The sequence below is a fragment of the Amblyomma mixtum genome, chromosome 3 (assembly GCF_055824585.1).
Source record: "Amblyomma mixtum isolate Tamu chromosome 3, ASM5582458v1, whole genome shotgun sequence".
In the NCBI taxonomy this organism is placed as follows: Eukaryota; Metazoa; Arthropoda; class Arachnida; order Ixodida; family Ixodidae; genus Amblyomma; species Amblyomma mixtum.
The window spans coordinates 270,640,016-270,666,643 of record NC_143014.1 but is presented as its reverse complement, the minus strand read 5'-3'; the positions used below and the strand labels follow the sequence as shown (position 1 = coordinate 270,666,643).

Below are 26,628 nucleotides of genomic sequence, written 5' to 3'. Positions count from 1 at the left end.
CCCTCAGCTCGATTTTGGCGGGGCTTCCCACTCCTATTTCTCTTCCCCGATGACGGCACCTGGCGCAACCAATCAAAACAGCCTGCCAGAGCACGTCGCGGAAGTTTGACTCCATGGTTGCCTGCTCTCTGTAACTCGTTCTTGCTGAGACTGGCAGCGTCGTTTCCATGCCGGAGCCCCTGGTGGTGTATTTTTTATTTTACTTTCTTTGCAGGGCTTTTATCTTAGACGAACAAGTTTTTTTTGTTGTTCTAATATAAAACACCGACAGGTGACAAAATGTGTGTCTATTTATTCACAAAATTTGCAGTATATTTAATGTTTGTCCAATCATCAAGCTCGCGCCAGGTGATGTCATATCCGCTGCTAAAGCCCGCCACTGTGTGGGGACACCATCAGAGCCATGAATTTGTTTTTGGGAGGACATTAAAATATTAAAAAACGGAATATACGTGGTATTACCGACGCTAATAGCACCATTGTAACTCACTGTATGCGATCAACAGGCAAAACAGTCAACTAATATTGTGTTTCTGGGCTCCTTTAAGGAGCTCATCGGCTCGCCAAGTTGACGTTGCCGTAGCTCGGTCTGGCAACATGGACAGCTGCGCCATGGCAGCGCCAGAGTTCCGCCGCTAAATTTAGCGGGCGCGTTGGAGCCCTGAAGGCATTGCGGGTGCTCCGCAAACTAGCGGTGCGCGCGCCAAGTTCAAGCGAGGAAACATTAAGCATACGAATAATCAGTATCGATTCGTGTGTGGAGTACATGTGGCCGTGCTAGGACGTGCTTTCTGAGCGCGGCAAGACCTCAGCGCCATGGCCAAACCAGGCTGGCAATTGCCTAGTCATTCGCTAATTTTTTCCCGTAATGACTACTTTTTGGTCCAACACTCGCGTTCTGATCTTTATTAGTTCCTACTCTTCTTTCAGCGTCAACATCATCAGCATTTTGGGAACAAACTTCTGAGAAAGAGACCGATGAGCGTTTCATGTTTGAAAGTCCCAGGGCGGGCTGTCGGTCTCGTCCAATTCGCTCAGGAATTAATTTAGGCTCGCCAAGCGCGTGCCCGAATGCGCGTCCTGAGGGGCGACAGAGGAGCCAGCAGCGTTCGTCCGGCCTGCGCCCATACGTCGCGCTCATAGTGCAGTGGTGGACCCATGAGACCGCTTCTGCTTTTGTCCGCGCGAGCTTATACTTGGCATTCTCTGAGCCCACCGGCGCGGCCTCTCTCTGCAGCCTCGTGCCCTTGCCCTTGCACCCGTGTCCGCCGGGGACTTCTCCCAAACTTGCTGAGAGGTCTTCAGAAGCGCCATTACGGCGTCCAGATTTCTTGGGACGGGGAAGCCAGTTCAGTAGCAATACTGTGGGAGCTTCTGATTCTTATGTAACAAAAGTGTGGGAAGCCTCTCCGCACGCTATCTCGGCAGAATATGTGCCACTGTACGACTTCCCACAGAAAAACTGTGGGAAGCCTTGCAGTTGTACACATCCTGCCAAGTTAACGTTTGCAGAGGCATTGTCAAAAGCGCACTCGACGTTACAGCGAAACCAACGGCTGTCGGGCGATGCGGCATTCAGTCCCGGATAGGCCGACCCCTTTTTCATGCAGGCGAAACGCAAAAGGCAGCCGTGCGCTGTGCAGAATCAGTGCGTGGTAAATAGCCGAAAGTAGTGTAAATTAATTCGGTGCCCTCCACAGCAGCTTCCCTCGTATTCCATCTCAGTCGAAAAACACGAGATACGTAACAGCCTTTTTGTGCGGGAAACCGTTTATGAAGCCAATTTTTTCATTTAATGTAATATTTCACTTTAACAATCTTTATATCCGCAGATCACCCAACGGCAGTCTTGTACTTTTTTTTTCTATTAACGTTTTTGCTATCGTCAAAAGCGTTGCCCTTTGGTGTTTTAAGGCAGTCTTAACGGTCCGAAGCGATCGTTTCAAACACTTCAAAAGAAAGATTTTACTACATATCAGAAAAATTGATTATTACCTTCAATATTTCCATAACAGTGTCTTACAGTTGTCAATTTTCAAATTTATTTCCAAGAATGTTGGACTTGAAATATTTTGTCGTTTTGTCGCAACAAATTACTTCCCAGTTGTGCTGTAGTTTTCTGTGTAGTATTCTCCTGTAGTTCTATCGGTACAAGGCTAAGAACGATACTAGAGAAAGTGTTATGTTAGTAATAGAAACATATCTTTTGTTACTACAAAATCAGTTGTAAAGAGAGGAAGTGTTCTGTTGTGTTTTTTGACGCGAAGGTATGTCACTTCGGTGAGTTAAACCCCCAATTTGTATGATGTGTTTCGGAAATTTGTAAATGAACCTTATTTCTGGTGATGATAGTAAGACCTTCCTGCTGGCGGACTTCCGGTGCTGTCGGCACTGCTTTTGATCGTGTGCCATTGCAGATGCGATCGCACTCGACGCGATTCTCCTTCGTGCGTTAATCATCTGCTGTAAATGTCGAGCAAATATTTTAAGAAGCTTCATCGCCAAGGCAGAGACGCTGCGCGGCCGGGCCCACGAGTGCGTCTGGAAGCTCCCACATCGCTATAACACTGCACTAAAACTTGAGCATCGAACAGCTAGTGATGTAAGAGGTGCCTGTGTGAAGATCGCCGCCTGCGATGCGGAGAGCGCTAACGTAGCCTTCATAGAAGATTTTTATTGTCGTAGGCTTTGCGTGATTGCGTGAATAGCGGAATAACGGTTCGCGAGTGCCTATGCGCAGAACTCTAAGGTAGAAATAGCCTGAGCGTACGCAGGCAATTTTCAGAAGTTATCGTTGCGTCATTTGCGCACTTAGCGGTAAAACATGGCGACGTCTTTCCAACCGATAGCCGCCCACTTCATGCGAATAAGCAGTCGCTGCGGTTTTGGTCGCCACGCTTAACAACAACTGCTGCTGTTGCTACTTGTCGCTGTGACTGACCATGCTTCGATCGCAAAGTGCAAGCTGTAATTCAGCCCATTTGTCGAGATGCACTCCATTCTGGCGCTCCTGGGCCTAATGGGGCCTCAAGCTGAGATGCAACCGCCTGCAACTGCCCGGTACCAGCGCTTTTAGATAGGGCGGTTTGAAAACAGCGCCGGGGCGCCAGGCAGCGCAGCTGATCCGCGTGATCGCCGCCTAGGCAGTGGCGCTGCGGTCGCTTTAGGATGTGCGCGTCGTCTGCTACTCCCGCAACTTGAGAAGCGTCTGTAGTCGGTGGCTGGCGTGCCTACAAAAACGTACTTAAGGAACGCAAACGTAGTCTTCGCTTGATCTTTTTATGCGAAGAATATTGCTAGAGCTATGCCCCACGCCGTCACCGTGGCTGTACGCGTCCAACCACGTGACACGATGACGTCACACCACGGGACACGATGACGTCATGACAGATGAGAAACAGGTCCCCCACCTCGCGCCGTCGCTCGGAGCTGTACGCGACCAACCACGTGACACGATGACGTCACACCACGTGACACGATGACGTCATGAGAGATGAGAAACAGGTCCCCCACCTCGCGCCGTCGCTCGGAGCTGTACGCGACCAACCACGTGACACGATGACGTCACGACAGATCGCCGTCACGCGCTTGGGGGAGGGAGAACGATGCCATCGCACAAACGCCGGAATGTCCTCGAGCGGCATTCCCGCGCATTTCGAACGCGCGTTCACACTCAGTGTAGGTGAAACGCTCGCTCCACCGGGCAGGCGGACGCGGCTTCCGTGGCAATCCAGGCGCTCACCCAACGCGCGTCTCGGGGTTAGTCGGCGTTCCGCTGTAGCCATGTCGTTGTCTTCCCCACGACGAAGGCTTCTAGTGGTTGTATTATAATGACCAAGTATTCAACCAAGGAAAGCCATGTATTACCAAGCCTAGCCATCAATATGCTTCGCATCTGACAAGGCTTAACCTTAGCTAAGCCTCAGCGATTTTTTATTTTAATGAAACAAGACGGCTTAGTAGCGTTTATAACCATAACTTTAGGCGGGCACGTTAAAGACGCTTTGGCCAACGGCTGCTCGTCTCGTTGTGTCTTCCTGGCTGCACAAACTTTCGGGGAGCCGATATAGTGAGGGAATACTGCGTTCCGTTATGGAAGCTTAAAACCTCGTTGTTCAGGCTTCAATAATCGTATCTGCATGCATGCCGGGACGTGTTAGTTTCTTTCGCCGCCTAGAAGCCGGATTTGGCTCCTTCTAAACGTCAAACTTCCTGTTCAACAAGGTGATTTTACGAATAAAATGAGAGTTTACACCCAGGCCGAGGCTACGAAATGCAGTAGGTGTTTCAGTCACTTCTGAGTGTCTCAGTCAGTCAACCTCTCATTCATTAACATGATTGGTAAAAAACAAGCCAAGGAAAAATCTCCTAATATGGTGCCATTCTGCTACAGTCGGTGCTGCATGAAGGGGCCCGTACTTCGGGAAGGTTAGTGCTTTTACTGCGACTTCAGCCGCAGTTTTAGAGGTGTTCTGACGGACCTGTAAGAGTTGTTACGCTTCATATCGGCAGAGTGGCGGATCGGGCTATTTGGTGGACGTGTGACATTTTTCAAAGCGCTAAAACAACACGGACGAAGAAGGGACACAGACGAGCGCTCGCATTTGTATGCTTTTTCTTTGTCCGTGTTGTTTTAGCGCTTTGAAAAAAGTCGCGTCGCCAATAAGACAAGGAAGGTAAGCATTAACGGTCAGCAGTGATGCGGCCTGCAGACGGCTGACGAAACAACCTTGCAAACTACAGACTGTTCCGTAATTAAATGCGCACCGTAGAATGTTTCTCTCGGCTAAACTGGTGACTTTGTCGGCCTAAAATTTCGCACAGAAGTGGCGTCAGGTCGGTAGATTTGTTTTATGCTAGATTTGTTTCGGATACTTGTCATAATCAATGAAAAAAAAGTGGGATATTCGCATCATCTGCAGCGACGATGAAACGAAACTGGCCGTTGTCTCAGCGATTGCACCGGCAGCGCCATCTCGTTTGTCGGCCGTGGAGATCTGGTAAAGGAGGGGGGTGTGGGTGTTTTTGCAGAAGGCTTGAAGACGCTTTTTCGCGAAAGACTTGAAATCTTGTCGATTTTTAGCCAGACCAGGCTTTTTCTGATGACCGACAAAGCAGTCGAAATATCCATTACTAGCAAGCTGTGAAATTAAATGCAACAGTAATTTGCCTAAAAGAAAGCAAGTTCGGCAGCCAGAATCAAGCCTGCAATCGCTCTAACCACTGCACAAAGTCCGGCTCCTGCGTGCAAGAGTTGCGGCTTTCCCTCATCATTTGGATGCTTGAGAGGAGCAATATGATGGACCTACGTACTTACACAGTGACTCTTTGTGGTGTCTTCGACTAGTTGCTAGATCCTCTGACCGAGAGCGCGCAGATCGGTTAGAAACTGAGTCTGAGTCGCAGGATGTACCGCCCAGCCGAATAGGCCAGGCGCTTTCAGAGCGGTCACGTGAATCGAAGTGGACCCTGAGAATCTTTTGGCTGGGATCGACCGAGAGCAGCGTTCGGCGCATTTTATTTTCTCACCATACATTTTTGTCAAAGCACATCCATATTCCATCCACACTGCACTCGCTCCCAGCGAGGTGTCTGGTCAGTATGCCAGTGCGACATTAGAGCTTGACCATTGTATTCACCACCATCGCTCAAAATGCAGGCGCAAAAGTACTACGCACAAGACACCTCGTGATAAGCCTGTTCTGTACTTTTAAACGACACTGGTGGCCTCATCGACGTTGCCCCTTTGGTCGCTGCTGCCATACACCGCGGAGAAACGTTTCGAGACTCGGCGTACTGATTAATTTTGTTGGATTGAATTGAGTACGATATTCTTGCGGACTAGTTAGTTCATAGTACTCGAAAGATAAAGAACTACTCAGACGCGGACATAGGCGACGACGAACACTCAAAACACTACGGGCGCAGACTACCAACTGTTTATTCATGAAAAATACAACGCAGTCTGTCAAGTGAAACCCAAGCACGTGACCGCCTCGTCACTCGCGCATGCACAGATGTGTTTCTCCTCCCCTATGCCCTCGTATTTTTGCGCAGTTTTAACCTTTCTGGTTGTATTGAAGCTTGAATAGAACATCGAAACACTGTCACATAGCCGCTTCGGCGCCCGAAACAGCGCGAGCGGCGACTGTGCCGTCGTGCACCCCCCATAGAGTAACATAAAAGTAAAGAGCGGACACTCGGGCCCTTTCGCGGCCGAGTTCGGCGCTTCCCCGTTTCCGCCAGATGGCACTGAACGTGCAAATATAAAAAGAAAAAGAGTATGGTCTTGGCATATCTTGGCTTGCAGTGACGTGCGCTGCGCGCCTACGGCCGCAGTTACGTCAGCAACAGCGGCGTCTTTTAAGTGCGTCAAGCCAACGGGCAAGCACGCCCAGGCGGCAGTGTGCGACGGACCGACGGTGTGAGCGGCTGTATTTTTTTGCGGCGTCTGCAAGCTTCGTGGGCACGTCCGTTTTGTGTACTGCTGTGGTGCTGCGACGGTTGTTTCTTCCACCCCGTGAACTGTCCATCAAGAAGCTGCAGCTGTCGGCCTTAAAGGCGGCGGCGGCGGCTCTTCCTAAGCACTTCCAAAGAGGCAACAAAGCTGCGTCAAGGGCAGATGCCCACCACCAGGTTTTGACAGTAGAGCCTCCAAGAGTCCTGTTTATGCCTATCATCTCTGAGGCCAGTGCGTTTCCCCGGGTCCGCTAGGTGCGCTGTGCACAAAAGTCGGCCGCTGGGGCCTACGGGAGTGTCCGCTCTTTACTTCTATATTACTCTATGCACCCCCGCCGTGCCGGCGGCGCGAGATTGATAAGACCAGAGTCCCTCAATACTTTTACTGGTCATGAAACTTCGCCGTCACGCTATGGGAGAGCTTTGTGCGCTGCCAGCGGCGGCCGCAGTGCGGCGCTGCGTGCAGCGGAGGGGCATCGCGGCGGCGACCGAAGGCGGCAGCTGCTGTCAGTGCGGAATAGCGTGGCATGTGTGCTCGCAGTTTTCGGCTTCTCCCTGTGCTGTGTCTCTTGAGAATGTGCCCTGGGTGTGCCTGAAAGTCAGGTCAGGATGCCGCGTACTTGTTGCGTACCTGGATGCCGCTCTGGGTACAGGGGAAATGAAGAAAAAGTGTCGATGTTCTGCCCGCCCAGTGACAGTGACCGGCGGCTAAAATGGAAGCGCGCCATACCACGCCAAGAAACCTCTGGCTTCAGTTTTTACTCCCCGCATGTGCGTGTCTGTGAAAAGCACTTCGATGCGAGTGACATTGTGCGTGCAGATCAATGGGTAGTCGATGGCGTGCTGGTGACGTCGCAGCGCGATGTGCCAAAACTTTCGGCCTCCCTGCGTATTTGTCAAATCCGAAAAAGCGCACAACTCACTCGCCTCGGCAGCTCAAGGTTACCAAGCGTCGCCGGGAGCCGTCAGTTGATCTGGAGAGCTCTGGCGCTGCAGCGACGATGTGCTCGAGTTCGACGGGCGCAGGTGCAACGGAGACTGGCGCAGGTAATGAAAGTAGGCATGCGTGTGCCGTGTTGCTTGCGTGCTGATTGCATGTACGGCGCACAGGAGATCTATGAGTGATATTTTCCCTTCTTCCTTTTTCCCTTCTTTCTTTGCATTCTAGATCATCTTGCTGGCTACGTGGTCAAGAAGTTTGCAACGATGGCTTGCTCGTGCTGTGTCGAAACCTTAAAAAATTCAACTCGGAAGCCAAATGATTTGACAGCAACAAGATCAAAAGGCTGTCTACAGGTGCCTTCAGACCGCTTGATTGGCCTTTTAAAAATAGTAGAAGGCTATGTGGAGGAGTACACAGTAGAGAAAATTGCATGCGCTAATCTCTACATGAATATTATTGAAAGCATATTGCATGACAGTAGAATTCCCTCTGCTAGTGTGGGCTGTCCATCACATTTCGTGGCAACCACTGCAGAAGTTATTCATTTTTTTCTGAGATGCCGGCTGCATTTCTTCACCAGAGAAAAAAACAAGAAGTCCAGGGAATCATCGCGCCGGCAAGTGGAGGGAAGAAGTTGAGTTAAACGTTGTTAAACGGTTCCGAGTTATGTAGCTCTGTCATGCCTCTGGAAAATGAAAAGATTTGTGTGATTTTTCGCTTTAAAAGTTGTTGTCCTGTTCTCAAATAAAACTATTGTTCCCACTTTCTTCATCTTTGACGTTGGAAACGGTTTTGACTTAGTTTACTTTATTAATGATGGTCTCGGCCATGAAGAAGAATTACTTGATTGTATTGATAAATTATCAATAACAGTTGCAATAAAAACGAATAAAAGCTGAATGAAAACTACAATATACTGTATGAGCAACCTTAAAGTCAAATGTGGCACGAAGGCAGTGGCAGTAAAAAAAAAAGTAAGAAATTCATATGAAACAGCACTCGGTCTTCATTGCTTGTTCCGGAATTCGCATCAGTGCTTCATTCATACTGATTGTAGTTATGAAAAGAATAAATTGAATAAAAGGGAAAATAAATGTTTACAAGTAAGCGTCTATATAGGAAATAGCGAGGCGTGGTCGCGAATTACAACCATTGCACTTTGTGGGAGGCATTAAGGCTGGTCCGAGTCTTTAAAGTGCCGTGGATCGGCTACTGAAATTTGCACTAAATGCTTTAGGAAAAAAAAAACATGTTTTATCAACATTGTGTGTTGCATAGCATAAATAACATGCTATAATTGCCATCGAAATTCTCGTTCTAAAGCTAGATGTCATACTAAGTCCTCTTAATCATCGTTTACCCAAATTTCCTTCAAGTAGTGCGAGCACTGCCACCAGACATACGCCTTTCTCCATGCGAGCAGGCATAGCCAGGGGCGCCTGTGCCCATTGCCGGCGCGTGTATGCGCGCTGCGCCTCGTACCTTGAACGGCGAACGGACGCGCCAGCCCCGCTCCATCGGACCGGCAGGTGATCATCTCTGTATCTGAAATACTAGCCAGCATATACCATGCTAGCGCCTGTCTTATTTGTTTTTTAAACAGGGACTAGTATTTCGCGAGCGAGGCCCGCTGGCTTCCTGCGCAATCGGTTGCGTGCGAATTTGCCGAGTGTTACCGGGTTCGCCGGCCGCCAGTGCGCTGATAAACAGTTTTATTTTTGTCTGTGCCTTCACCTGCCCGGAAACACGTCCTTCTCACAGTAGTATCACTCCGGAGATGTATTTATTTGCATTTTTCAGTTCTGTTGTGGGCCGCAGAGCGCCAGCGCCGGATTCACTCCGATGCCCCCCGAATGGCGAGGGCGCCCCTTGCGGCCACTCTTGTCCCTATATCAAACTTTCGTGGGAGTTTCATGACCAGTAAAGTATTGAGGGACTCTGATAAGACGCACTCACGTGACCCAGAGTGCCCGGCCGCTCTCGCTTCTTTTTCGGAGCGTGTGAGAGCGCTCTGGGCTGGAGGGCGGCGCTCCGAAGAAACCAGCCGAATACAAAAAGTGCGCCAGCCGAATAGGAGGACTCGTGTGAGAGCACTCAAGACCGCTCTAAAGCGACCAGTCGAAGACACCCTGAGATTAAAGCGGCGCCAGAACGGCGCCGCATCCCCGGAGCAAGTTTTCCAACTGTACTTATCTATAAAGTTGCCAGGAACGCAGCCTAAAAGGCCTGAGCAAAGAAAAAATAGATTTCGAGCTTTGTCACGGTCTTTTATGTGCTTAAATGAATGAACCCAAAAGTTTATATTACAATGAAAAAATTTGTTTCATCATTTCACGTCACGTGATGGAAAATATTCATGCCCAAACGTTTTGTGATTAGCATTGCCTTCACTAGATGGCGCCACTGTTTTATGTTTCTTAATTCACGTTGTTTTGATTTCTGGGCCATTTTCCTGTCGAAAATGAGCTCTGCAGTACAAACTGGCTTAAAACGCACTGATATATGATATTTAGGAGAATTAACGGCAGTGGGGACGATTTCAAAACGACTCCCTGTGAAGCAGATCGCGTTTATTGTTTTCAGAGTCGCTATATTAAAACTGCCTGGGGGGGGGGGGGGGGGGCTCTGGGCACGCTAACCTAATTGCCCTTAGGTAGGGTATCACGCTAATGCTATACTAAAACCCTCTATTGTCTGCTGGCTTTTATCGATAACCGGTGGTCGTGCTCTGCTGGCCTAGTTCTGTCTTTGGTTCTGGAGTACATGTGTAAACAAATGGGTGCTATTTCGTGCTGTCGTAATAAACACAAAAAAGGCACCCGGGTGGTCATAACAGCGAAAATGCGCGTTTGTTGCCCCTTTCATGGCTGCTTGCCAAGAATGCTGCTTCGCTGTGCGCTTGCGTTCTAGCTTCGGCGCCTAGATGGACACAGAAGGTATATAGGCATGTACAGCAAGAGCATTCCATGTGCGGCCGTGTTTTAATGCGAAAGCACTACTTGGTTATGTTCGCGGATTCGTGTCATATGAAAGTGGGCGCGAAACATGTCCGCACGTCTTGGGCTGTTAGATAGAGTTAGGTGTAAAAGAATGGTTTGGGTTTTTGGGGTTTATAGCCCGAAAGCAACTCAGGCTATGAGGGACGCCGTAGTGAAGGGTTCCGGAAATTTCGACCCCCTGGGGTTCTTTAACGTGCACTGACATCGCACAGAACACGGGCCTCTAGAATTTCGCCTCCCTCGAAATTCGACCGCCGCGGCTGGGATCGAACCCGCGTCTTTCGGGTCAGCAGCCGAGCGCTATAAACACTGAGCCACCGCGGCACCCTTCTGTAAAAGGCAAAATGTTCTTTACTTTGTGTGTCACAACTCATTCTGTACAGGAACCTGACCTTCTGATTTGCTTTGGACTTTTTTTTTTCTTCTTTTCCAGGACATCATCGTCAGCTTTGTAGTTGCACTTCTGCTCCACATCTTCATATTCATCTTCAACATTATATAGAGGGCTTCTCTTCCGTGTTCTTCTGATGCGCTTCTTCAGCATCATGCCTTATTACTCTCCTGCTATGTTCCTGATGCCCTTTGCCACCGCTTCTTCTTCTTTTTAGGGGATTCTTCAGCGTTTTAGCGGAAAGCACAGCTCCAGACGAACCAACCTCGTGCAAGAATTTTGTCTTGTGTGGTCGGAGTAACTCAGGTAAGCTTTGGCTAGTTCGGAGGACCATCGTGCAAGTTAGTTCGTAGGAGCGTCGCCTGAGCTTTAGCCAATGGGAGGAGAGCGTCGCGTCAGCTGCTGCCGAGTGGAGAAAGGAGGATGAGGAGCGAGAAGCACCTTGGCCAATCCCCCACGTGGGTATGTGCCATTATAAAGAGGTGAAGAAGAAGAAGACGGTTGAGTGTACATGCACACTCTGGAGCGAAAGCTTTCCGAAACATGACATGTTTAACCCCGTTCCCTATTTCAGTCACCGATCTCACAGTATTTGTTTAGCTTATTTCAATTTACACATGTGAATTTCTTTCATTGATTTCCCAATTATAATCATTATCATTATTACCATTACATTTTTTCCCCATTTATTTAATTGTTTAACATTCTGAGGACCTGTCAGTCTCCACTTGTGTCTTGGCCAATCCCCCGCAGTGGCTACGCGCCATTATTTAGAGGACAACAGCAACAACAGCACACTCCGGATATAAGAGGCGAAGAATGAAAACATGTTTTCGCATGTCTACTCTGTTTAACTACGATAAAACCCTACCCCTTTTCCTGCTCTTCAGCCTTTACTATAATGTCTTCTTTTTTCCTATTTCTTCTGCTTGCGCAAGGTAGCGGCTGCAGCTTTTGCCTCAGCCAGCGTATCAGTCAACACACCGACATTCTTGCTGCCTATGTCACCGGTCTCCTAAAACTTGAGCCTGTCTTCTACTTGCCCTTTTACTTTTAGGGCAGATATATTGGTCCGCATGTGTTCCATGAATTCCTTGCAGTATTCCACGATTCCACGAGAGAGATGACCTGGGAGGCAAACAGCTCACTGTGGATTATGGCCACGGTTATCTAGCCATGCGCATGGATGCCTTGCTGCATCAGTGATGACCTAAGCCTTGACACTATCCAGGGCCACCTCCTCAAGGACTTCAAAATTATTTTCAGGAAGGTCCTTTCGCTTTCTTGATCAGCCTGACTGTCTTGGCATAGGTGTAAGGTGTCAGGAACAATCTTGACCTGTTCTGAATACTAGTAGGAAAACACTCTCTAACCTCATGGCAAAAGTCTCGATGTCTTTGACAAGCTGATCCAAGAGATCTATGTTCAGATTACTATGTTGTCAATGCGACTGACATTTAACTTCACCTTGGAACGGGAGTAGCTGCGGCCCAGTCTAATCTGAGCCTTAGAAGAGGTCACGTCTGTCATCCCTTTGACAAGCTTGAAGAAATGCCGTCGCAAACCTCTGATAACTTGAGCTGCAACTCCAACTTGTTGCCAATAGATTCCCATATATCCCTGAATGGTCAAGTCCAGTTTGCAGTCACCTAAGCCAAGAATCACCTGGATGTTCTTTGTCGAATCTGGAGGACTGCTTTCCAAGAACATTTGGAGATCATCATGAACCACAGCTTTGGGGACACATTTCTTATTTCAAGGGCATTCAGTGCTGTGCGGAAGGGAAAGAACGTTATAAGGTGCACGAGCGACCTGAACTTATTCAGTTTATTTATTTATTTTTACAAGTATCTGACGGGCTCCACTGAAAACCTTGGGGGGGGGGGGCGAGGAAAAGAAGGAAGAAATAAGCAGAAGAATGTCAGCGAACCTATGACACCGGTAAAAGCGGTACCGTAGTAGTCATTGGGAAAAAAAATACGGTACGAAATTTGTCGCCGCAGAGCAAGAAAGGTGGTCTTGTAGGCGCTGGGTAGCTAAAAAATGGCTGAGGCTTAGCTAAGGTTAAGCCTTGTCAGATGCGAAGCATATTGATGGCTAGGCTTGGTAATACATGGCTTTCCTTGGTTGAATACTTGGTCATTTTAATACAACCACTAGCAGCCTTCGTCGTGGGGGAAGACAACGGCATGGCTACAGCGGAACGCCGACTAACCCCGAGACGCGCGTTGGGTGTGCGCCTGGATTGCCACGGAAGCCGCGTCCGCCTGCCCGGTGGAGCGAGCGCTTCACCTACACCGGGTGTGAACGAGCGTTCGAAATGCGCGGGAATGCCGCTCGAGGACATTCCGGCGTCTGTGCGATGGCATCATTCTCCCTCTCCCAGCGCGTGACGGCGATCTGTCGTGACGTCATCGTGTCACGTGGTTGGTTGCGTACAGCTCCGAGCGACGGCGCGAGGTGGGGGACCTGTTTCTCATCTGTCATGACGTCATCGTGTCACGTGGTGTGACGTCATCGTGTCACGTGGTTGCTCGCGTACAGCTCCGAGCGACGGCGCGAGGTGGGGGACCTGTGTCTCATCTGTCATGACGTCATCGTGTCACATGGTGTGACGTCATCGTGTAACGTGGTTGGACGCGTACAGCCACGGTGACGGCATGGGGCATAGCTCTAGCAATATGCTTCGCATAAAAAAGTCTAAAATTGCGAAACGCCTCCAGTACACGCTCATTCTTTTCGCCGCTGTGCGCTCGATGTCCCAGTTGTGAAGCCAGAAAAGGCAAATTTATTTTTCAGGGGCTGAACTTCAAGAACAGAATTATGGTGGTGAAACAAATTAAAGGCATACAGTAATACAGTATGTGACATGTAATAATTTAGGAGGTCGAAAGTTTATAAAGCTATCTGGGCAACCTTTAAATACAAAGTTAGTGTTTTTCATACAACATATGCTGGAAACAAACCCGCAATTAGTGTAATAATAAAAAAGCGCAGTAACCCAATAGGATATAACGTTGCAAATAAGGAAAAGGCGCATAATATTGTAAGTGCTTCAAAAGGTTAAAAAAGAAATTCATGATGACTTGGAAACTAGACACAGATATATACACTACAATATTTAAAAACTTGTTAGCGCATGTTTACAAGTCAAGCAGCGTGAAAATAACGGCGCTGCTCCTGGCTTAGCTCGGTTTAGTCCTGTTTACATATGATAACAGAATGCTGAATTGAAAAAGAGGAAATGAGCATCGACCAGGCATGTAATGAAAAGAAGAAACAACCGACGTTGGCTAAGGGTAATGCAATGGATTTCAAGGGGAGTTAAATGGAGCAAGGAATGGCAGCGAGTCCGGTGGGTAGATGACATCAGCCGTTGCTGGTGCAAGGCAGGGTTCAGTGCAGGTCAGAGGGATTGGCCTTTGTATTGCAATGGACATGACTGTCGTCTGATGATGATGACGATATATGGTGACAGTGCCACCTGAAGTCATTTCTAGTCACTTAAGGGAGCGGTAATGGCTTGTTAGTTTGTGGGGCTCAACGGCCCGAAGTGGCACATGTGCAATAATAGGCGCCGTAGTGGAGGCCTTCGAGATTATCTTGGTCACCTGAGGTTAATACACAGAGCTGCAGTGCGAATGGAAGGTCTTAATTATCAGCTATGCAAAGCCAGCTGGTGCGAAGCATTCGCCAGTTGCATAATACAAGCCTAGTCCTCCCAGTTCTGGGAACAACCACTTTACAGCCACGTTTTAGTCCCAGACATATATAGAACGTAGGAGAAAGAGCCCAGCAGAAAAATTGATAATAACTGCGCGGCGTAATATTGAGAAAGAAAACGTCATAATTTAATGGCACGAACACTCATGCACTGCTCGAAAAGCTCGAGCTGCACGTGTTACTTTGAAAGACGATGAAGATCTTCGCCTTGGGTGGCTAAGGAGGCCGGGTAAGCATTGGGTGGTTCGCTGCCTTGTCCTTATATATCCCTATAGTTAAGGGGCTCTTACTTGATCAGCGTACGCGGTTCAGTTAATCAAGCCGGCGTCATGTCTACGAAATGTACCGGATTCGGTCGTCGTCTAGGCTGCCGTGTAGCCGGCTGCCGCTAGTTTTTTCTTTTCCTCACCATGGCGCCGGAAGCCTCCCGTTTGCATCCGTGCACACTAATCTATGTTCGGCCAAGAGGAGTGATTCCGATACCCTAGAAGCCAAGCTTTAGCTGACTGCTATTCACAGCCAGAGCGTGCTTGATGTGCTTTATTTTGGTCGCAGTGGTTTATTCTTTCGGCCCGATCTGTGTTAGGGAGGTACTTCGCTTCACCTCTTCTCCGTCCCTTCTCGTGCATGCTTTTGCTCCACAGCATCTCCGCCGCACGAAATCGGCTTCGTTGACTCCCGGGTGAGCACCTGCGAGGCGCTCAAACAGCGATTTTCTCCCCGTCATGTCATCGCAGTCTATAGTTCCGACGGCATCGTCCGCTGCTGGCGACGAGCTTATTCACTCGCTGATTCCATTAGCGCACATGCGACTCCGGCGTTCCGGGTACTTAGCTGAGCAGTAAAAGTACCTTTCCCTGTTTCTAGGCATAGTAGTTCTACGCTACGGATGGACACATTTCTTGTACCGCCGTCATTCACATTTCCAGCGCTAACGGGGGTGTAGTGCACGCCAGAGGCTGAAACATGTCCTGTCGAGAAGGTTTCTTTCGAAACCTTCTCGACAGGACATGTTTCAGCCTGTTTCAGGTTTCAGGACATGTTTCAGGTTTCGAAAGAACGAATGGTTGCGTCGTCACCAATTTTTTTAAGTGCGGATCACAGAGGCTACGCTATACCGCTATTCACTTCAAAGCGCTATAGCAACCATTCATTCCTCTTCGGTAAGGACGTCACTAGTTGGAATCGGCTGGTGGGATCGACTGGCAGGTATATTTTTAAATCCAGTTTTCTTGGCCCTAAATGCATCATTTGCTGCCGCACAGATGTCCACATAACCAGAAAGAGCCAAAGAATCAATTCTATTTTCTGAGCCTATAAACGCCCACAGTGCACAGACACTGTGTCAGACTAGTTTCCGAAGGAAACTAAGGCATCGTCTTGCATTACTTGGTGCAAAAAGTCCTGTTTATTTTCAGTGAGAGACGCGTGCAAGATACTTAGCTCGCCTTATCGACACGAGCTTTTCAGTGTCATGATGTGCGCATCACGGTGCCAGCAATATACTTAGTCCTGTAATCTTCCTTCAACCGGCCTCGCGTTGAGCAGAGGGTGGGACTTTACGGTATTGATGAGACTTAACGGTATTGAAAGGTGCTGATGTTACGGTTTTGGGGAAGTTATTATGTCTTCACGTATTTTCTTCCATTTCGCTTGCAGACAGACGAGGCTGCATTAGAGCAAACGAACCCAGGATCTGCTTGTGGACAGTATGCTGCCTACATGTCGAAAACAGCTCGGGGAAACAAGCCGGCTGCTAGACGTTGCGGTAAAGGAAGAAGTGTTTGAAGAGACTGAAAATTTCCATCTGGTTACTGAGCCGCTTACGCACAACGAGCGTGGAAGCTCCGTAAGTCCCAACACCTCACCGCCGGTCCATAGAAGATGCGGACGTGAAAGCCTTTCACCGGCAGCGCCTCTTCAAAGTTCAGTGCCGCCACGCCTTCAAGCGGAAGAACCCGTAGAAGACCCGCCGCCGGGCCACCCGCCATCTCTGAAGCGGAAACGACCCGTTCGACCTTCATCCTCGACTGAGTCGTTTAGCAGTGAAGAGGAGAACATGGCATTCTGCTCGAGGGCGCCACCAGTTTCCTCTCTGACGACTACGGTGAAGAAAGAATTCACCGACGGGAAGAACTTTGGCCAGCGGTCATTTTCATGGGAGGAGTTCGCGGGTAGCGCGAAGAAACGATCCCGCTCTCAATCGCCTGTCAAAAATGGGGCGGAGGCTTCAGTACTGCGCAAGCTGTTGGAAAATGTTACTGGTACGTAACCCGCGGATGCAAGAATCGGTACGTGAAGAATCCCGTAGATATTGAGAGGCGCGCTTTGTGCCGTATTCTTTTGTTAAGTGAGCAGTTTTGTAATTTTAAACGCCTTCAAGTCAGATTCGACACTGGATTACTTATTACCGACAGCTTTTAACTCGCTGATAAATGTGTAGCTATGCAGTGTTGAAATTGCTGTCGCTTAATTTATTGCTTGCATGCTTTTCCAAAATTGGGATGAGTAATGTTAATTTTGGTTTTTTGTGTGTGCATAAGTGAAATAATAGGCTGGGTTCTTTCTGCTATTGCGCGAGTGATGTAAATCCTGCGCCGAATTGATATTAAAATTATGAATAATCGTGAACCTTTCAAAGCGCGGGCCAGAGAAATGCGCTGAAACGAACATGCTCGGATCTCGTGTGCACTCTGCAGTTTAGCAGTCATATTGCAGCGTATGCTCGACGCTGTACACGTCGCCACTAGAGTCGCTACATAGCCGCCTTAGTTTTGCGTTGTTGTCTTCCGAAACCACCCTTAAAAAATGATCAGCGCGTATAAATAGCCGCATGGTTTTAGCCCATGAAATCTGCTATACGGCTGCATTTTAGTTTCCCATGTCCGCCTATATCACTAATGCTGATGTTAATCTACCCTTGCTGTGCTCCTCTGCTTATCGCGGGAACCTGTGCGAACGCTGAAACTCGCGAAAATCTGTCACAGAGCAGCAAAAGGAAGCACCATCGGAATAAAGGGTCCTAGACGAGCTCAGCTCTCGTTTGCGGTCTGTTATTATCGGCATCCGTTGTTTTTTCCGCCGTCATATATAACGTGTACAAACTTGCCTGATTTTCAGCTTTAATCTAGCGTTACTGCTGGTGCATTAGGCTCAATGTTCGATTTGCTCTCGTTTGTGGTCGTGTTAGTGATGTGCCGTCCTTTTTTTACGTCGTGACTCATAATGATTGGTTTATGGTTGGTTTATGGGGTTTAACGTCCCAAAGCGACTAAGGCTATGAGAGACGCCGTAGTGGAGGGCTCCGGACATTTCGACCACCTGGGGTTCTTTAACGTGCACTGACATCGCACAGTACACGGGCCTCCAGAATTTCTCCTCCAAAGAAATTCAACCGCCGCGGCCGGGATCGAACCCGCGTCTTACGGGTCAGCAGCCGAGCACCATAACCACTGAGCCACCGCGGCGGCGTGACTCATAATGAGTACCAACTTGTACAAAAGACAGTTATCATGAACGGCCGACGTTTCTTATCCAACTGGCGCTATAATGCAATCCTTTCAGTGTGAGGTCACTCAGGGACTCATGTGTAAGCTCACCTGAATTACGGGGCAGCTCATGTGCTTTACAAACGCAGATGTTGGCATAGAACGTGGTCTTTCAATCGAGGTACGTTCAGAGCAGCGCTACGAGAAGGTGCTTTCTAATGCGTTAAACATAGCCTATACTCCATTTCACCCTGCAGCTTTATCCAGGGGTAGCAAGGTTTCGCCCACCAGTTTTTATAATGTCGCCGGTAGCCCTCTGATAAATTTAAGGCTTGTAGTGTTTTCAGAATGCCCCGTCTTCGAGTACAGGAACTTTTGTCGGATATTCTTACAAGATATCGTGCTATGGCCACGCCACAGCAAGAAATGTCCATATAGCTAGATCCATCAAAAGAATCGGTGGAGGCAAGGGCGTGGGTAAAGCCCCAGAACTGCTTTATATGCTGCTAAGCCTGATACTATCACGCATGCGCTTCCTGCGGTAGTCTGAATAGGTGCTGCAGACCGTTTTTAGGTCAGAATGCTAACTTTCGCCCTCAAAGCGCCCACCCTTGGTGCCGCCTGCCATTTGGCAGCGAAAGGTCTAAAATTATGCCGGCTCTGCATTATAATACTGGTAACCCACGGACACACTTTCAAATGTTGGTTCATTGATATTTTCGAAAGGCATTATGTACACTCGGGGACAAAAGTGTCTGGACCGCGTGATCCGCAAACGAAACTGATGGCCCTAATATTAACCACCGGTTGGAGACGAAACTTGTGAAGATTAAAGTTAGGTTCCTCTTCTTTCACCTCTACAAGTGTCAAATTTCTCTTCATTCACCTCCACAAGTGTGGGCTACAGCCGGCGCCTAATAACAGAACTAAAGGCTTCATTTGCGGACAACGCGTTCCATACATTTTTGTGCCCGACTGCACCTCATAGATTTACAGGCTACGCTGGAACATTCCTTTTTATCGTAGGCTGTGCGTAATTTACAAACTAAGCTGCAACCATCATCAAGAGCAACATATAAGCACGATTGCGGAAGGACATGAAGTTGCCTATCGTGAGCGATAAGATTAAAAGTAGAACAACCGACATTTGCAAACATTAGTCAGGGAATAAAAGGAGAATAAACCGTTTCTCTTCCCGTGATTGTGCACAGCCAGTGTTTCTAGAGGTGTATTTTTCACACATAACAGGTCTACAGGAGAAATTCTAGTTGTAGCGGAAACTGTTCATGAACGACGCGCCACGCTGGCATCAATACCAGCGTCGAGAAGGTTGGTTCTTGGTTGATGATACGGAAGGGGTCATAGACAGCCAACACAATGCATCGTGGCATAAAATGGCGATGGAGAGTGTCACAGGCTGTGCTTTGCTCGCGCAGGAGACACGGCGATGCGCTCGAGTGCCACCGCCAGTACGTCAACGATGGCGGCCTCAGCTGGGACCAGCAGCTCGCGACCCCGCTCCGAGGCTCCGGAGTACAGGTGGGTCCGCCGTTACCCCATCCGTTCGTTATCTGGCTTGAATGTAGCGGTGGCCCCTGACCACACAGAATTGACTTGAACCGTGTAAGTCTGCGTAGTGTTAATGAGAACGGGTCGCATTTTCTGTGTTTCACATATCGGTGAACACCTCAACCACGGCGTGAGGGAAGGGAGGAAGTTTGGAGTGGAAGAGAAAAAAAACAGAGGCCGTAATGGAAGTCGGCGTCTCCGTTGACGTCGCATGGTGGTTCTGCTCGAAACAGGACTTAACCAGGCACACTAAGAGAACGCTGATTTTGATCTGTGTTCCGCGAATATTTTCTGGTGCTTGCGGTGGTTCATGAAAGGAAAAGTGGAGAGGCCGGCCGGCGGTAAGGTGACCCTGGCCTGCTACTCCACGCCTGGGAAGGAGAAGGGGAAAGTAAAAGAAGAGTGAGGGTGTGAATGGAGGGTGATGATGTAATACAATGAACTGCTTAAAGTGTTCTGGTTTAGAGGAGACTACGCACACAGTGGGTGGCGCTCATCTCGCGAGACGACATGTAGCACATGGCGTGTACGTCTTCCTCATGTTCCATGTCTTGCGCACGCACGCACACGCGCACACGCGCACACACGCTAACACGCTAACACGCTCACACGCTCACACGCTCACATCCACACACGCACATGTACGCACACGCACACGCATGAACACGCACGCACTGCGCACAATTGCAGAGAAGGGCTCTGCCCACTCTCACATACCTGCAGGAATGCGTGTGCGCCCACATAGCGCACTGTAGCTGAAAAAGATGAAAGTACATTGACAAATGTCGCGGTAGAAATGCGGTACACATGTGTGGTGCGCACTCTACAGTGTATAGACGCGCACAGCAGCGCACACGCAAGTGTCACACACGGGAATCTAGGCCCGCTTCACTGCCAACACTTCAAAACACACGCAATGAATCTAGAATTTAAGTTCGACGATGTTTCGCTAGCTGCATTCTCCCTACGTGTCACAAAAGCCGCCTCGGTTGATGAGTGGTTATGGTGCTCGGCTCCTGGCCCGAAAGGTGCGGTGAGATACCGGCCGCGGCGGTTGAATTTCGATGGAGGCCAAAATTCTAGAGGCCCGTGTGCTTCCATTCCAGGCTTGCATGCTGGTTTGTGACAGCGACGGCAAATGTGGTAGGCTAAATGACCTCCACCTTCTAGGGAATCAAGTGCCCTGCGATGCTGTTGCGAGCGCCCATGGATACAACGCGAAGTCTGGCCGATATAGCGCTTACCACAGGCGTGAGGAATGCTATACACCACGCCGACCTCACAGTCGTCGAGCTGTTCGCTGTGCTTTATTTTGTAGGCTGGCCTCCTCCTGCTTTCATTTGCTAGACGGCACGTGTGCGTCAACTTTCCCGGGGCTGAAAACACAACCCGGACACCGCACTTGTTGCCCACCTTCTTGAGACGATGGGACACCTGATGCCAGTAGGGCACTACGAAAGGTTGTTGCGGCGGACGTCGCCCACCGACCTTCGCATTACGAATCTGGCTTTTCGCCCGACGTCGGCGCGGTGTACAGAATTCTCGTCTCTGAAAAAACGTTACATTAGCCTAACTAAGCGGTGTATCAATATATCTGCAAGAGCATCGCTGGGAATTTGATTTTGGTGGTTATTTAGCCGACTATATTCGCCTTTGTTCGCAAAAACCATTAGGCAAGGCGTTTTTGAAACGCACACGCGTTTTGCGCAAGTTCCGAGAAGGGAGCGGAGAAGGTACCAGGATGATTTTTGATGTAAAGTTCCGCCCAAGCGGTCGCATGTTTTTGTCCAGTGCTCGGTGTCGAGTGTCTTGCAGTGGGAGATGATGTCGTTGCGGAGTGCTTGTATTCTGTCACGGATCTGTGTGTTGTGTGGTTGTGTAGCTAATGTGCGTTGGAGACGTTTTCTCCTCTTGCACAGTCGTAGAAGGTTATGGTCAGGGTTGTCACGGGGAGTAGGATTGTAAATTTCACGTGTGGTCCGTCACTGGGTGTTTCTTAGATCAGCGACCCATGAAGTGTTGTCGGAGGAGTTAGACGGGGTTGGGGGTAAGAACCGGCGAAAGTCTGACCACGAAGTGTGTCGCACCTTCGCTCTGCATGGGAGGTGTTGTGTGGGTATGTTGATAACAAGGATGGAATGATTACTAAGTAGGTATGTGTCAGTAGTGTGCCAAGTAACTTGTGGAATGCATAGAGCGAAGATCAGGTCGGGTGTGGTGTCTGTGATAGGGTGAACCCTGTCTAATGGGGCATAAAAAGTCATTGAGCAAGGAGTAGTGTCGAGAGTATATGCGATCGTGGAGCAAACGCCCTGCTTTGTGTGTGGTTCTGTAGCCCCACTGTGTATGTGGTGCGTTGAAGTCGCCTGCCACAAGGAGCGGGGAAGTGATGGTTTGGAGGAAGTCGAAAAGGTGGGGTAGGAGGGAATGCTCATTTTGATGGCTGTAGAATTTAACGAGAATGATGAGAGGGGATGTAGGTGCGAGGAAGAGCTCGACGGCAACTAGATGCTGTGTGAGTATATCAGGAATTTGGAGGACTGAGAATTTGAGGTCTCTGCGGATATATGTTGGGACCAGTGGTGTTCGATCCGTAGACACGCATGAATCGCTCTGTATCCCGGGAGGGTGCGTTCGCCTTTGGTTTCCTGAAGTAGGAGACCAGAGGGGAGGGGGGGAACGGTGAGAAGATGCTGGGAAAGGGGCGTACGTGCCGTGTGGATGCATCGGTAGTTCCACTGGAGAAAGCTATGGAATGGGGGGCGTGTCATAGTCTGATGTGTCCTCGGAGTGGGGGCTCTGAAGACGGCCACATGGCTTTTTTCTTTTTGAGGTGTGGGAAGTCAGATGGGGAGGAGAGGGCTGTAAGTGTATGTTGTATTTGTTCTATGAATTCCATCTGCTTGGCGGCGGCGTTGGAGAGTGTAGTGACTAGGGTTGTGAGTTGAGTGATCTGCAGTGTTTGTGCCTGTATTTGTTGTTCCAGGGCTTCTTGGCGCTGCGGTATGATTTTAAAGAGGGAGGCGAGGTGGTTCATGCGTGTCTCAAGAGCCTGCATGTCATGTTGAAGGTGGGCTAGGGTGTCGGCTTTATCTGGTTGTTGTGTGGGGGTGACGGAGTGTGCTGGTGCGAGTTGGGGAGTTGAGGGAGTGGGAAGTGGCCCTCCTGGATGCGGTCGTGAGGCTGGTGGTTCTTGGCTTAGGACGCTGGCGGCATCCGTACTGGAGACTGGGCTCTGGGTGGAGACAGGTTCCGGCAGTAGGCTTGGTGCGCCAGTGGTGGCTAGACTGGGCGTCAGGGAGCATTGTGTTGGTGGCCGTGAAGATCCTTGCAGGACATCTGCATAGGTCTTGGTAGTGCCAGTGTGAATGGCCAAGGGAGGATGCTTGCGACAGGAGTGACTTGGAGTGGTTGCGGGGGTTTCAGGGCTGTTGCCCGGGAGATGGCTTGGTGGTGGCTCACGAGATTTTGCCTTTGTAGAGGGCGGTGCTCGGCCTTGGTCCTGTTGCTTGCGGGCCGGGCAGGTTTCGGCGAAGGTAACGTGGTCCTTTTGACAGTGAAGGTACCAGTGGGCACAGGGATAGGTAGCATTCGGGTGGACAAGAGCGGTGGTACAGGTAGGGCATAGGGCTTGAGTGGAAGGGCACTGGAACTTTCTGTGTCCATACTGAAGGCAGCGAAGGCAGCACAATGCCCGGGGACGGTGTGGGTAGCAGCGGTACGCTATTTGTTCGAAGTAGATTGTTCGTGGGACGGTGCGGTCCTCAAACCTAACCAGGACGGTGTTTGTGGATCCCATCATTCGTACACCGATGATGGTGTGGGTCCGGGAAGAGATGCCAGCCAGGAGTTGGGAGTGGGCGGGCCCGCTTCGGTCGTTCCGGAATATTCCTCGGGCTCAGTTTGCGAGGGTGAGTCCATACGGGGTTAGATGGCGAGGAGTCGAGCTAGAAAGCGATGAGACGTCAGTTTCTGATGGGACGCCGGTTTCCGATGAGACACCGAAGACCGCTGAGACGCCTGAGACTGATGAAACGCCGAGAAGGCGTCTCACAGTGTCGTTGGAGTTAGTCCGAAGAATTACAAGCCTTTGTTTCAAACGGGTGAGGACAGTAATTTCCGCGCATGCGTGGTCAGTGAGGTGGGCGGCAGACGTGATAAGGTTGCACATATGACTCACCGGTGCAGCTATGAGTGAGGCAGGGAGGTGAAAGCCAGCATAGATGAGCGTGTGTCGATGACGGGGTGGCTCGGGAAGCTTGCTGGTTCTACGGCCGTACATAACCATGGTGAATGGGGTGGTGTCTTCTGCGTACTTGAAGTGGAGACATGTTGGGCAGCAATGCGGGAATAGGCAAGGCTTGTGGTGAGGACAGAAACGTGACCGGCGCAACGCTGTCTTTGGCGACTTCCATCGCTTGCGATGTGGCGTGGCGGACGCGGCGTCGGCGGTAGGCTTACCGCGGCGCCTGCCGCTTCGTACTTTCAAAAGAGCTCTCCGTGGTGAAAAAAAGGCCTGATTCCGTAAATATTGGTGTTCGGTGAAAACTGCGAACTTGCCGGGAACGATGTTGAAGGTATTTTGGAGCGATGGGCAAAATTTCCAGCCAGTTGGGGCAGATGAGAGGGAGCTCGATGTGAGGAGGTCTGCATCCGCTAGGCGCCGGCGGGAAGTCCTGCTGAATTCTTGAAGATCTGTTAAGGTAGCGATGTGACCGGGAAGGCTGTTGTAGTCCAGGGCAGTATGTGGAAGAAATTATTTTTGGGATGTTGTAGCATGGCTGCGCAGGGGAGTTGACGGCTTTTGAATGGCTATGGCGCGGTAAACGTTGGGCTGGACGGATGAAATCATTTTCGGTTGGCAAGCGGTGATAAAACGTACGACAAAGATGCGAGCGAGTTTCCTGGGGGATGCTAGAGTACGAAGTTCAAGTTGGGATTTTAGTTCGGTTACATTAGTGCGATAAGGGCATTTCCAAAGAATGAATCGTTAAGCGCGATTCTCAATGGATTCCATTAAATTAGACAGTGTAGTTTAGTCAGGATCAAACATATAATATGCGTAACCTGGTTTAGGTCAGACCAGCGATACATAAGCGATTATCTTTACTGAAGGGGGCGCGATGACAGTGCTACGTCGTAAGTAGCAAATGAAGCAACTGGCAGAGTTAGCTATATGAGTAATATGACTGGACCAGCATTGTCACTACAGATATGAATACCTAAATAATTGATAGTGTCGCTTTGAGTTATAGGAAAACCGTCAAGAGGTAGTTCGGTGATGGGTAGTTGCGTCGGCGGTGGAAAGAGACCAATGAGGTTTTATTGACATGTAGTTTCATTAGCCACGTGTCGCACCACACTTGAAGTTTGAGAAGATCGTTCCTAAGGGCAGTAATATATGATAGGTTATCTGTGGAATGGTATTTCACACAATCGTTGGCAAACAGGTGTATGTTAGAGGTTATTTGTTCGGTGGGTCGTTAATACAAAAAAGGAAGCAGGGGGCCTGGTACAGTACCTTGGGGAACACCTGACCGGACATGGGAGGGAGTGGATGAATGGGAGTTGGCGACAACTGGACACAATTGGTTAGGAAATTGCTGATCCAGTTGAGGACACAAGGGTCTAAGTTAAGACTTGAGAGTTTTAGTAGCAGGTGACGATGAGGGACTTTGTCGAAGTTTTTCTGAAAATTTAAAGGAAAGGCGTCAGTGGGTATATTAAGGCCAAGGTTGATGTGAATATTATGAAGGAAAGGAGCAAGGTGGGATTCACAAGAGACGCCTTCACGGAAGCCATGGTAGTTGGGATGAAAAAGCTGTCGGATGATATGAACGTTGCAACCTGAGAACAAATAACATGCTCTATATTTTTTTAACAAACACTTGTTTTATATATCGTTATCTTAATGGCGCGAAAGCTGTTACCTTTTTGAAGACTGCAAGGACCTTCCGAATCCTCCAGTCCGCGGGAACGGAGCCACTAGTCAGCGACTGCTGAAATAAGAGCGACAACACAAAGGTATTGACATAATTAGTATTCGAAGCACTTTAGCATGAATGCCATCCGTTCCTGTCGAGGACGAATTCTTTAGTTTATCAGTGACAATAGAGATACCGTTCGGGTCAAAGGTTATGAGATAAATTTGACGATGAGCATATTTCGGTGGCAATGGGAAGTTTACAAAGGTCTCATTAGCGAAGACAGCGTCAGATGTATGATTTACCACATCTGGAACCTCGTGCTCAGGAAAATGCAGCCATCGGTCCGAAACAAAGAGATATTGCCTGAAATTGAAGGATTGAGCGTTTTCCAAAACTTTTTCGGTTGTTACGTTGCAATGGAAAGGATAGATGAATCAGTGTATCTTCTGTCGCAGTCGCGAAAAAAGAAACAGCTTACCAGAATGCAAACGTGTCCATCACGGCAGTCTCGTCAAAATGCGGAAAAATAACGTAGATGTGATAGAATGAAAGTGAGTTGTCGGGAACGTAAGCTTTTGTTTATTCTAGCTTTTTGATTATCATTCTATTCCCGAAATGTATTCGTGCGCTATTGGTCACCGGCGCCGCATATTCTATATAAAGGCCTACTTTTTGTAGAACAAAATCCCGTTGACGTCCGACGTCTGTGGTGCATACTATTCATGTGACCGTGTGTTTTATGCGCTCTGGAAAGATCAGCCGCAGTGTTACGAACCACCACCTAGCCCAGCTGTCAAGGCTTGCTGCTGACAAACTTAGGCGAAGAACACCAACACCTCAACAAAGGCATATGTCGACGAAATCACCGACATGCGAGCCGCCTTCGCCCTCTCAGACTCATCCGGAAAGGTCCCGCTGTCTCAAAACCACACAACTAATTTAGACATTAACTCAGCGCAGCTCCCAGACACGAGATCTGCAGTCTCCTTCAGAGTTGCAGTGATTGTTTTTCTGCCTCGTCAAATGTCTGTCTGTTGCAAAGCATCTCATTATGACCTCTGAAGGCACCTGCTGTCTGCGCCAAAGCCCCTACCGTGCCTCGACGCGCGGACACGAAGTCACCCGGAAC

General features: G+C 49.2%; 2 pseudogenes; one reads left to right on the top strand and one right to left on the bottom strand.

The window, feature by feature from the left end:
• The first annotated feature begins 6,827 nt into the window (after positions 1-6,827).
• Positions 6,828-7,580, top strand: LOC149354729 (uncharacterized; annotated as a pseudogene).
• Positions 7,581-11,936: 4,356 nt separating this feature from the next.
• On the bottom strand, positions 11,937-16,506 carry LOC149354728 (nucleolar protein 56 pseudogene; annotated as a pseudogene).
• Between the last annotated feature and the right edge of the window lie 10,122 nt (positions 16,507-26,628).